This window comes from Panthera pardus, unplaced genomic scaffold (genome assembly GCF_024362965.1).
Source record: "Panthera pardus isolate Hobbes unplaced genomic scaffold, ASM2436296v1 HiC_scaffold_16, whole genome shotgun sequence".
Taxonomy (NCBI): domain Eukaryota; kingdom Metazoa; phylum Chordata; class Mammalia; order Carnivora; family Felidae; genus Panthera; species Panthera pardus.
This window is the reverse complement of record NW_026526721.1, coordinates 48,843,801-48,857,441: the sequence shown is the minus strand read 5'-3', so window position 1 is coordinate 48,857,441 and position 13,641 is coordinate 48,843,801. Positions and strand designations below refer to the sequence as shown.

At 36.9% G+C, this 13,641-nt stretch overlaps 1 protein-coding gene and 1 pseudogene across 1 annotated transcript in view; both read left to right on the top strand.

The window, feature by feature from the left end:
- RPL24 (ribosomal protein L24) overlaps positions 1-13,641 on the top strand; it is a 90,970-nt gene that overhangs the window by 47,759 nt on the left and 29,570 nt on the right. The window lies entirely within an intron of this gene.
- On the top strand, positions 8,111-8,186 carry LOC128777551 (U2 spliceosomal RNA; annotated as a pseudogene).

Genomic DNA, 13,641 nt, shown 5'->3' with positions numbered 1-13,641 from the left:
GAAGACTGAAATTGTATCAAGTAACTTTCTGACCACAACTGTATGAAACTAGAAATTAATTACAAGAAAAAAAAAAACTAGAAAAAACATAAACACATGGACACTAAACAATATGCTACTAAAAAATATATGGGACAACAGAGAAGCCAAAGTAGAAATAAAAAAATACATGGAAAAAAAGAAAATGGAAGTACAACACTCCCATAAATCCTTGGGATGCAGCAAAAGCAGTTCTAGGAGGAAAGTTTATAGCAATACAGACCTACCCTTAAGAAATAAGAAAAATCTGGGGCATCTGGGTGGCTCAGTTGGTTTAGCGTCCGATTTCGGCTTTGGTCATAATCTAAGTTTGTGAGTTTGAGCCCCACATCAGGCTTTGCGCTGACAGCACAGAGTTTGCTTCAGATTCTCTGTCTCCCTCTCTCTCTGCCCCTCCCTGCTCCTGCATGCTAAGATAAATAGACTAACATTAAAAAACATTAAATAAGGAAAATCTCAAACCATCTAACCTTACACCTGAAAGAACTAGAAAAAGAAGAAAAAAGCCAAAGTTAGTAGGAGGGAAATAACAAACATTAGAGAAGAAATAAATGGAGAGACTAAAAATAAACAATAGATCAATGAAACCAAGACCTGGCTCTTTCAAAAGATAAACAAAATTATAATTCTTTAGGCAGAATCATCAAGAGAGAGGACTCCAATAAATAAAATAAAAAATGAGGGCTGCCTGGCTGGCTCAGTAGATGGAGTGTGTGACTCTTGATCTCAGAGTCATGAGTTCAAGCCCCACGATAGGTATGGAGCCTGCTTAAAAATAAAGTCAGAAATGAAAGAGGAAAAATAACAACCAATACCAAAGGAATACAAAGGATTATAAGAGAATAGTAAGAAAAAATATACGCCAACAAACTTGATAACGTAGAAAAATGGATCAATTCCTACAAACATATTCTTCCAAAACTGAATCAGGAAGAAATAGGAAATTTGAACAGACCAATTGTTAGTAATTAACTTGAATTGGTAATCAAAAAACTCCCAACAAACAAAAATCCAGAACCAGATGCCTTCATAGGTGAATTGTACCAAACATTTAAAGAAGGGTTAATACCTATCCTTCTCAAACTATTCCAAAAATGGAAATTTTCCAAATTCATTCTACAAGGCCAGCATTACCCAAACCAGACAAAGATGCTAAAAAAAAAAAAGAAAAAAAAATCCAAATACAACATAAAACAAACAAATGGGCCAATATCCCTGATGAACATAGATAAAAAAAACCCATCAAATATTAGCAAACTAAATTCAAAAAGATCATTCACTGGGGCACTTGGCTGGCTCAGTTTGTATAGCATGTGACTTGACCTTGGGGTCATGATTTTGAGCTCTATGTTGGGGGTAGAGTCTACTTTAAAAAAAAAAAACTGTATACATATATATATATATATATATATATATATATATATACATATATGTGTATATATATATGTATACATACATGTATATACATAAAGATCATTCATCATCAAGTGGGAAGTATTCTAGGGATGTGAGGATGGTTTAATATTTGTAAATCAATAAATGTGATACATCACATTAGCAAGAAGAAAAAAAAAGCCATATGATCATTTCAATACATGCATAAAAAGCATCTGACAAAATACAACATTTGTTCATGATGAAAATTCTCAACAAAGTGGGTTCTTTGAGGGAACATATCTCAATATAATAAAACCCATATATGAAAAACCTACAGATAACATCATATCAATGGTGACAAACTGAAAGCGTTTCCTCTAAGGTCAGGAACAAGACAAGAATGTCCACTCTCATCACATTTATTCAACATAGTACTGGAAATCAGACATGAAAAAGAAACAAAAGGTATCCAAGTTGGTAAGGAAGAAGTAAAACTGTCATTATTTGAAGATGACATGATACTATATATAGAAAACCCTAAAGATTCTACCAAAAAACTATTAGAATAAATGAATTCAGTAAAGTTGCAGGATACAAAATTAGCATGCAGAAATCTGTTGTGTTTCTAGGGGCACCTGGGTGACTTAGGCAGTTAGGCATCCATCTCTTGATTTCTGTGCAGGTCATGATCTTAGTTTGTGAGATCAAGCCCCTCATCAGGCTCTGTACTGATAGCACGAGACTGCTTGGGATTCTCTCTCTCCTTCTCTCTCTCTGCCTGTCCCCCGTTCTCTCTCTCTCTATTTTGATGGGGGTGGGGGAGAGGGGAAAATGGGTGATGGGCATTGGGGAGGGCACTTGTTGGGATGAGCACTGGGTGTTGTATGTAAGCCAATTTGACAATAAGTTATATTTAAAAATTAATTTAAAAATATAAGAAGTTTATTTTAAATAAACTTAAAATCTGTGTGTTCTCTCTTTTTTTTTTAAGTTTTAAATTTATTTTTGAGAGAGAGAGAGAGACAGAGTGCAAGCTGGGGAGGGGCAGAGAGAGAGAGAGAGACATAGAATCCGAAGCAGGTTCCAGGCTCTGAGGTGTCAGCACAGAGCCCGACACAGGGCTCGAACTCACAGGGCTCGAACTCATGAGTCATGAGATCGTGACCTAAGCCGAAGTCGGATGCTTAACTGACTGAGCCACCCAGGCACCCCTTAATCTGTTGTGTTTCTATACACCAATAATGAAGTGACAGAAAAATAAATTTAAAACATATTCCCATTTGCAACTGCAACAAAAATAATAAGATATCTAGAAATAAATTTAGCCAAGAAGGTAAAAGACCAATGCCCTGAAAACTATTGATGAAATTAAGGATGGCACAAATAAAAGGATATACTGTATTCTTTAATTGGAAAAATGAATATTGTTAAAATATCCATACCACCCAAAGCAGTCTACAGATTCAAAGCAATCCCTAACAAAATACCAAGATAATTTTTCACAGAACTAGAACAAATAATCCTAAAATTTGTATGGAATCTCAAAAGCTCCTGAAAAGCTAAAGCAATCTTAAGAAAGGACAAAGGTGGGGGAATCACAATCCCAGATTTCAAGATACACTACAAAGCTACAGTAATCAAAACAGTAAGGTACTGGCACAAAGATAGACATGTAGATCAATGTAACAGAATAGAGAGCCTAGAAATGAACTTATGCTTATATGGTCAATTAATAGAAGATATAGGAGGCAAAAATATACAATGGGAAAGATGGTCTCTTTAATAAATGGTGTTGGGAGAGGCACCTGGGTGGCTCAGTTGGTTAAGCCGTAGACTCTTGATTTTGGTTCAGGTCATGATCTCACTGTTCATGGGATCAAGCCCAGAGTCAGGCTCTCTGCTGTCAGCATAGAGCCCACTTCACATTCTCTGTCTTCCCTCTCACTACTCCTCCCCTGCCTGTATCCTCTCTCTCTGGGTCTCTCTCAAAATAAATAAACTTAAAAATAAATAAATAAATAAATGATGTTGGGAAAATTGGACAGCTACATGCAAAAGAATGAAACTGGACAGCTTTCTCCTACCACACCCAAAAATAAACTCAAAATAGACTAAAATCTAAATGTGACACCTGAAACTATAAAATTCCTTCAAGAAAGCAGAGGCATTAATCTCTTGGACATTGGCCTTAACATATTTATGGATGTATTTCCTCAAGCAAGGGAAACAAAAGCAAAAGTAAACTATTGGGAGTACACCAAAATAAAAAGCTTTTGCATAGCAAGGGAGACCATCAATAAAACAAAAAGGCAACCTAGAGAATGGGAGAAGATATTTGCAAATCCTATACCCTACTAGGGGTTTATAACTAAAATATATAAGGACGTTATACAATTCAACACCAGAAACCAAGATATTTTCCCAAAGATGATATACAGATGGGCCAACAGACAAAATACGTTCAACATCACTAATACCAGAGAAACGCAAAATAAAACCACAATGAGTAATCACCTCACACTAGTCAGAATGGTTATAATCAAAAACACAAGAAATAAGTGTTGTTAAAGATGTGGAGAAAAGGAACACTTGTGCACTGTTGTTGAGAATGCAAACTGGTGCAGCCACTGTGGTAAACAGTATGGGGGTTCCTCAAAAAATTAAACATAGAAACACCATATGATCCAGTAATTCCTGTCCAGAAGGGAGGGGCCTGGGGATAGGCAAAATATGTGAGGAGGATTAAGAGGTACAAACTTCCAGTTATAAAATAGTCATGGAGATGAAAAGTACAGCACAAGGAATATAGTATTAAAAATCTATTATTTTGGATGATCAAACTTACAGAAAAATTACAAGTAATTTTTTTTGTGAGACATTTTAACTTGTCAACCTGATGTCCCATCACAACTGAATAATTCCATGTCTTATAAAGAAGTATTGTTTTGCATACTGCAATACAGTCAGGAAATTAACACTGATACATTACTGCCATCTAATCCTCATGTGTTCCAAGTTTTCTCTAAGCTCTGCTTTAGTGGCATTCTACAAATCTGGATATGGAATTCTTTCATTATTACTGAAGATTCAAAATATTTTTAAATTTCGGGGTGCCTGGGTGGCTCAGTCGGTTGAGTGTCTGACTCTTGATTTCTGCTCAGGTCATAATCTCACGATTCGTGGGATCGAGCCTCTAGTCAGCTCTGCGCTGATAGTGGGGAGGCTGCTTTGGATTCTCTCCCTCTCTTTACCCCTCCCCCATTACCTACATGTGCTCTTTCTCTCTCAAAATAAATAAACTTTCAAAATATTTTTAAATTCTCATAATTCTTTGACATGTTATTTAGAAGAGTATTGCTCTATACTAAACATGGATTTTTAAAAGTCTTTTTATAGATTTCTAATAATTCTGTAGTCAAACATATTCTGTATATTTTCTATTCTTGAAATATGCTGAAGATTATTTCATGAACACGCACATGGTCAGTTTTTGCAAATGTTTCATAAAAATGTAAAAATATCTGGGCACCTGGATGGCTCAGTTGGTTAAGCGTCTGACTCTGGATATCAGCTCAGATCATGATCTCACTATTCATGGGATCCAGCCCAGCATTGGGCTCCACGCTGACAAAGCAGAGCCTCTTTGGGATTCTCCCTCTCCCTCTGTCCCTCCCCCACTCATGCTCGCTCTCTCTCTGTCTCTCTCAAAATAAACTTAAAAATTCTGCATTTTGGGCACTGTTTTAATGTGTCAGTTAGGTTTAAATATTACTTTTGTTGTTCAAATATTCTGTACCCATACTGATTATGTTTTGGCCTGCTTGTTCTATCGGTTACTATGAGTAGCTTATTAAAATATCCCTGTATAAATGTGAATATGCCTATTTCTCCTTTTAATTCTTACAATTTTTGCTATACATATGTATCTTAAAGTGTTATTAGGTAAATAAAATATAGAATTCTATCTTCTTAAGTGCCCTTTATAATACTCTTGGCTTCAAGTACTTTGGCTGAAATTAAAATAGCTATATCAGCTTTTCTGGCATTTACATGGTGTATTTTACCATCCTCATGCTTTCAACCTGTCCATATCAAGATCTCTTGGGATGTCTGGGTGGCTCAGTTGGCTCAGTGTTCAACTTTGGCTCAGGTCATGATCTCATGGTTCCTGGGTTTGAGCCCTGTGTTGGGCTCTGTGCTGACAGCTCAGATTCAGATTCTGTGTCTCCCTGTCTCTCTGCTTATCCCCTGCTCAAGCTCTGTCTCTCTCAAAAATAAATAAGCATTAAAAAAATTTTTAAAGGACTCTTGAATATATAGTTGCCCTTTTTTATGATTATTATTTTTAATTTTTTTAATGTTTATTTTTTTGAGACAGAGCACAAGCAGGGGAGGGGAGAGAGAGAGAGACACACACAGAATCTTAAGCGGGCTCCAGGCTCTGAGCTGTCAGCACAGAGCCTGACACAGGGCTTGAACTCATGAACCTTGAGATCATGACCTGAGCTGAAGTCAGAAGCTTAACTGACTGAGCCACCCAGGCGTTCCTATTTATTATTTTTTAAGTTTATTTATTTTGAGAGAGTGTGTGCAAGCACACGCATGTGGGGGAGGGGCAGAGAGAGAAAGGGAGAGAGTCTCAAGCAGGCTCTGCACTTTCAGTGTCGAGCCCAATTTGGCCCTCAAACTCATGAACTGTGATATCATGACCTGAGCCAAAGTCAGATGCTTAACCAACTGAACCACCCAGGCACCCTGCCCCCATTGCCTTTTTTTTTTTTTTTTTTTAAATCCAGGCTGCCAATCTTTGTCTTTCTATAGTAGTGTAATATTTAGTTCAATTAAAAAGTAAGGCATAATTAGCAACATATGTGCATACAAATCTGTCATTTAACTTTTTTTTTGCCCTGCCTGTTCCACATTTTTCTTTTCAGACTTTTTTTTTTTTATTTTTATTTTTTTATTTTTTTAAATTTTTTATTTTTTTTTTTTAACGTTTTTTATTTATTTTTGGGACAGAGAGACAGAGCATGAACGGGGGAGGGGCAGTGAGAGAGGGAGACACAGAATCGGAAACAGGCTCCAGGCTCCGAGCCATCAGCCCAGAGCCCGACACGGGGCTCGAACTCACGGACCGCGAGATCGTGACCTGGCTGAAGTCGGACGCTCAACCGACTGCGCCACCCAGGCGCCCCCCTTTTCAGACTTTTTGAAAAATTCCGTTCCCCTCCTCCATTTAGCTTGTTATTTATATATTGTTTTAACTGTTACTCAGTAGTTTGCTTGATATTAAAGTTCTTGGCACAGTGTCTTCTATTTCATGGGCATCCACTTCATGAGCTGTAGAGCTGTGTACATTCCGATACATATAATCCCATTCAAAAGATGCGGAAACAGACAGAAGCAGTGAAATGGTCTCTCAACTCCCATACCTAAGTGGTACTTACCATTATACAATCAGGCCTCGTGTTGACCACATCCCCTCAAATATCCTAGTGCCCTTTGAAAACTCTCTATTGACTTTCTGTCATCATCTGTTACTTACCTAAATTCTAGCTGGAGGTTTTTCTTAAAATCTTTAAAAGCTACCCTGTATATATTTGTAAACGTTTCCCCCTCTCAGCACCTACCATTCTCCCATGTACGTAGGTCCAAACTCTTAAGTAATCTGGGATGTTTCCATTTCTCCCACCATCGATTCAGCCCCTGCATTCCTTAGCAAAACCTCTGATCTGTTACTTCCATCTCATTACTGCTAACATACCACTAGGAGCTTTTATGAACTCATTCATGCAGCATGCTACCAATACCAATATTCATGCATGCCCTATTTCCTTTTTGCTTTACGCACATTACTTCCAGATTATTTAAAACTGCCCTTCATCTTGAAGCTCCCTAGTTCTCTAATGGCTCTGTGCCTAGAGCAAAGAAACTACAAATAGGGATGAAAGTAACTTTGTATGGGGCAAGAGGTTCCTGTTATAATTCTCCATTTCAGCATGGTGACACTACCAGCATACCTTATTAAACGCTGGCATAGAAAAGCAACTGCTTCAGTTACTCCTATCAGAGAAAGCAAAATCTGATAAAAGTGATAAAGATTCCTGATTTTCTTCCTTAGAGTGTCACATGGCCAATGCCTACCATACATAGCATGGGATAGAATGAGAAGAACAATCAGCTGGGAGAGTGACCTTTTTTTTTTTTTCTCAAAGTGGTCCTCTGAGTATAATTACACTGAAATCTTGTTTTGAGAAATTTGCTTGTATGGTTATATAGGTATGAATGTTTATACACAGATTAAGTTTATACCCACACACAGCATTACAATAGTGTTAGTGTTAGAATATTTGGGGGGTTTTATACCCAACTAAATATTACTTATATTTATGGTGAAGAGAGGCATCTTGTGAAACTGAGTCAAACCATTGCTCACACCTTGATTTTTTATTAAAAAAATTTTTAAACTTTCTGTTTCTTTTTGAGAGAGACAGACAGATAGAGCGGGGAGAGGGGAAGAGAGAGAGGGAGACACCGAATCTGAAGCAGGCTCCAGGCTCCAAGGTGTCAGCACAGAGCCCCACACAGGGCCCAAACCCAAAAGCCATGAGATCATGACCTGAGCCAAAGTCAGACGCTTAACTGCTTGAGTCACCCAGGCGTCCTAATAAACTTTTATTTTTATTATTTTTTAATCACTTCTTGGCCTTTTGGCTAAGATCAAGTGTATTTTTATTATTTTTAATTTATTTTTTAAATTTACATCCAAGTTAGCATATAGTGCAACAATGATTTCCGTAGATTCCTTAATGCCCCTTATCCATTTAGCCCATCCCCCGCCCCACAAACCCTCTGGCAACCCTGTTTGTTCTCCATAGTTAAGAGTCTCTTTTGTCCCCCTCCCTGTTTTTACATTACTTTTGCTTCCCTTCCCTTATGTTCATCTGTTTTGTATCTTGAAGTCCTCATATGAGTGAAGTCATACATTTGTCTTTCCTTAATTTCGCTCAGCAGAATACCCTCTAAGGGCGTCTGGGTGGCTCAGTCAGTTGAGCGACTTCGGCTCAGGTCATGATCTTGCAGTCTGTGAGTTTGAGCCCCGCGTCGGGCTCTGTGCTGACAGCTCAGAGCCTGGAGCCTGCTTCGGATTCTGTGTCTCCCTCTCTCTCTGCCCCTCCCCCGCTCATGCTCTGTGTCTCTGTCAAAAATAAATAAACATTAAAAAAAAAAAAAACCCTCTAGTTCCATCCATGTAGTTGCAAATGGCAAGATTTCATTCTTTTTTGATTGCCGAGTGATACTCCATTTTATATTTATATACCACATCTTCTTTATCCATTCATCCATCAGTGGACACCTAATAAACTTTTTTTAAAGAGCCATTTTAGGTTCACTGCAAAATTGGGCAGAAAAGCACTACCTATATACCCTGTCCCCACACATTACACATCATTCTCAATTTGCATCTTTATTGGGGCGTCTGGCTGGCTCAATCAGTAAAGCATACAACTCTTGATCTGAGGGTTTCAAGTTCAAGCCCCATGTTGGGTGTAGAGATTACCTAAAAATCTTTTTTTTTTTTTAATTATTTTTTTTAACGTTTATTTCTGAGAGACAGAGCATGAATGGGGGAGGAGCAGAGAGAGAGAGGGACACAGAATCTGAGGCAGGCTCCAGGCTCTGAGCTGTCAGCACAGAGCCCAACACAGGGCTTGAACCCACAAACTGTGAGATCATGACCTGAGCCGAAGTCAGATGCTTAACTGACTGAGCCAGACACCCCACCTAAAAATAAAATGTTAAAAAATAAATTGCATCTGTTAGATTTGCTTTAAACATTTGCAAATAAATGTTTCAACATCTAATTAGTACTTAAATTCTTTCAATGTTACTTTCTTTGCATTACTGGATTTCAAGTGTTCTGCTTATTTTGATCTTTTTTTTTATAATCAAGGTATATAAATTATATAGGAACTTTGTTTTATTTCGAGACATGGTTATGTGGGTAAATTCATAGTTCCTATCGATCTATCCAAGTTTTACATCAACTATGATTTAGTTATGGAATTCTAAAAGCAAGAAGCAGAAATATTAAAATAAGCAACTCCAGGTGTATGACCAGCATAAGGACAACGCTAGATTCTCAGTGAAATGCATTTGTATGACAATGCCAATCAGTGATACATGCAAGAGTTCAGGCAACTGTTCCTGCAGCAATGTTATAGTGGTTATCCTTGATATTTTACATAGTACATAACAGCTTTTATTTTTCCTAAATATTAAGCAATGTGAATGCAATGAATACTGCAGATAAAGTGTTCCCCAAAAGGACTTACTCTTAGAAAAAAACACAGATTTAGGATAACAGCACACTTGCACTACATGAAAAATGGACAAAGATGTCTATGTCCATGTGCAATAATTAAGTGGATATCTATTGTGATGTGGGTCAAAGCCTTTGGTCTAAGTAAGAAAAGTTCTCACATATCTAATTCAGACATGCTAGAATGACATCTACCCTAATTCACCTTATTTAGGGATACTTCCACTCCCACTCATTTCTCCAATGATCCAAGTAATGCAGGATCAATATAGGAAATTTGCAAAGTGTACGACATGAAAAAAAGTAAAAAATAAAAACTAAAAGCAAGAATTATTGCTAACCAACAATGATTCCCATGAAGGTGAAAGGTTACAGATCACTAGGGACTTGTCATGCAGCTGAATTAGGGATTTCCAAATTTTTTCTTCATCGTTGATGGGGAGCACCTTGGTATGCTGCTCTTCCCTGCTGCAGGCACATCATCTCCTCAAAGATCTGAAAGTTGGCCTCTTGGTCCCTCCTCTAAGATGTTAAATCTTTTCCTTTCTTACTTCTTTCCTCTGCCTTACGGTGGTGTTTCTTCTTACAGACGCTACTTCTGCTCCACCTGAGAGTTCTGTTAACAATCTTTATTTATTTATGTTTAAATGTTTTTATTTATTTTTGAGACAGAGACAGTATGAGCAGGGGGTGGGCAGAGAGAGAGGGAGACACAGAATCTGAAGCAGGCTCCAGGGTCTGAGCTGTAAGCACAGAGCCCAACACGGGGCTCAAACTCACAGACCGTGAGATCATGACCTGGGCTGAAATCGGACGCTTAACCGACTGAGCCACCCAGGTGCCCTGACATGTTAACAATCTTTATACAGATCTTTCTCAACTTAGGATGGCGTTACTTCCCCATAAATCCATTGTAGTTGAAAATATTAAGTCAAAAATGCATTAGTACACCTAGCCTACTGAACACCATAGCTTAGCCTAGCCTAACTTAAAGGTGCTCACTCAGAACACTGACATTAGCCTACAGTTGGGCAAAACCATGTAACACTGTTTTATAATGAAGTGTCTAATGCCTCATGTAATTTATTGAACACTGTAGTAAAGGTGAAAAACAGAAAAAAGTCAGTTAAGCATCCAACTTCGGCTCAGGTCACGATCTCACGGTTCGTGAGTTCAAGCTCCATGTTGGGCTCTGTGTTGAGCATTCAGAGCCTGGGGCCTGCTTCGGATTCTGTCTCTCTCTCTCTCTCTGCCCTCTCCTGCTCACGCTCTCTCAAAAATAAACAAACATTAAAAAAAAAATGATTTTATGTGTACAGAATAGTTTTAAGTGTATTGATTGCTTATACTTGTGACCCCATGGCTGACTGGGAGTTGTGGCTTGCTGTTACCCAGTATCACCAGACAGTGTGGTACTTCATACTTCCAGTCTGGGAAAAGATAAATATTTCAAATTTGATGTATGAAAAAAATAAAATTCAAAGTATGGTTTCTACTGAATGTATATTATTATTTATTTATTTTTTAGTAATCTCTACACCCAATGTGGGACTCTGACCCCCAACCCTGAGATCAGTCACATGCTTTTCTGAGCCAGCCAGGCACCCCACCACCTCAAATGTGTATCACTTTTACACCATCATAGAGTTGAAAAATTACAAGTCAAACCATTCATAAGTTTGGGACCATCTGCATTAGTTTTCCCTTGTTGATATAATGCTGAAAAAGCCTTTGAAAAAATTCAACACCCATTCCTGATAAAAGCACTTACGAAAACAGGAATTGGTGGATATCTTTAACATGAAAAAATGTTTACCTTAATCCTAAAGTCAGTGTCTTATTTAATGGTAAAATACTGGAGACATTCCTACTGACAACAAGAATAAGGCACGGGTGCGCATTATTTCTCTTATTCAATACTGTACTAGCAGTATTAAGCAAGGCTGTTAGACAAGAAAAATGAATTACAGGCACAAAAATTGGTAAAGAAGTAAAACCAGCTCTATTTGCAGGTGATATGATTGCACACCTGAAAAATCCTAGAGAAACAATGATAAAATTCAGTAAAAGAATTGAGGAAGATAGCAAGATACAGAATTAACATACAGAAATTGCCTTCATATCCTAAAACAATCAGCACACAATGGTAGAGAAAACCCCATTTCTGTAATAATAAAGAAGATTAAAATACTTAGGACTAAGCTTACAAAAAATATGCAAAAATGAGAAAAATTTAGAAACACCCCTGAAAGACACAAAAGCAGAGTGCTCTCAATTATGATGGCTTATTATCATAAAGACAACAGTTAAATGAAATTAGATCCTGATCTCACAAATGCATAGGAATATACTCTAAATTGTCAGGAATCTACTTAAATTAAAAAAAATGAAATAATACAAGCACAAGAAAAACATGAGTAAATTCATCTCTAACCTCAGTATGGAGAAAGGCTTTCTAAATACTAACATACAATTGAGAGGCAGTAAGAGATTAACAAAGTTTACTACATAAAAAATGGAAGCTGTTTGCATTGCAAGAAAATATCATAATCAAAGACAAAAGACAATTGGGAAAACTATAACATCTCAAAGATAAAGACTTAGTATATAAAGAATTCTTAAAAATTGAGAAAGGACCAAAACTCATAGTAAAATAGGAATGACATGAAGACTATTCATAAAGATATTCAGATGGTCCTTAAATATATGAAAAGATACCCTACCTTATTCATAGCTAGAGATACAAACTAAAACTAATCTGAAATACCATTTTTTACCTATCAGATTTGGCAAAAATTACCAAGTATGACATAAACATCCTGTTGGCAAGGCTGTGAAAAGAGGCACTCTCATACATTCCTGGTGGGAAAACAAACTGGTACAACCCTTTTGGAGGAGAATTTGGCAATATCTAATAAAAGTACATATGCACTTATATATTTTGACCCAGCAATCCTATTTCTGGGAATTTACCTGAAGGAAGATACATTCCAACAATATGAAAATACACATGCACAAGGTTATTCAATTATAGCATTGTAATGGCAAAATACTGGAAAGGACCTAAATGCCCATACATAGAAGAGTAATTGCATAAGCTATAGTATAGTCACACAATGGAACAGAAGAGTATTTACATAAACTGTAGTATATTCACACTATATAGTTGTTAAAAACATTTTTGGAGTAAGATCTCCATGAACTGGTATAGTTTCCAGGGTATACTGTAAAGTAGAAAAAAACCACCAAAATATAAAAGAGTTAACTAAAACATGCTACATTTCATGTAAGAAAAAAAGGGAAATAATATCCACTCAGCTATTTATTTATTCAAAAGAGGCATAGGAAGAATAATACAGAAACTAGAGATAGATTACCTATAGGGAATAAGTTCAAGCGGGACAGAAAGGCTACAAGGAGAAGACAGAAAGGATAGAGAGGAGGGACACTTTCTGTATAGTTCTAACTTTTAGAACTATGCTAATGTTTTACATACAAAAAAAAACACAAAACACAAAAAACCAAACAGATTAACAAAGAATGGGTATCATTCATTATGAAATACAAACAAAACCAAATTAACTATCTGCATTACAAATCAATAACATAACGATACTGAAAGGGGGAGCAGAGAAAAGAACCCACATTACTTTGTAAAACAGTATTTTGATTATGCACTAGAAGAGTAAAAAAAGGGAACTATAGACAAATACTGCACTGTTAGGCTGTTTTTCGTTGGTAGATAGATGAACTAGTAATTCTGAAAGTACCTTACATGTATCCTAGAAATTAAGCAAATAAAAGAAGTGAGCATATTACAAAGTCAGATTTCTTACTGTTGGATAAAAGTTTCAAAAAGAGAAAGACTATAATGAACTCTGTGGTATTGGTCTGGTATTAGA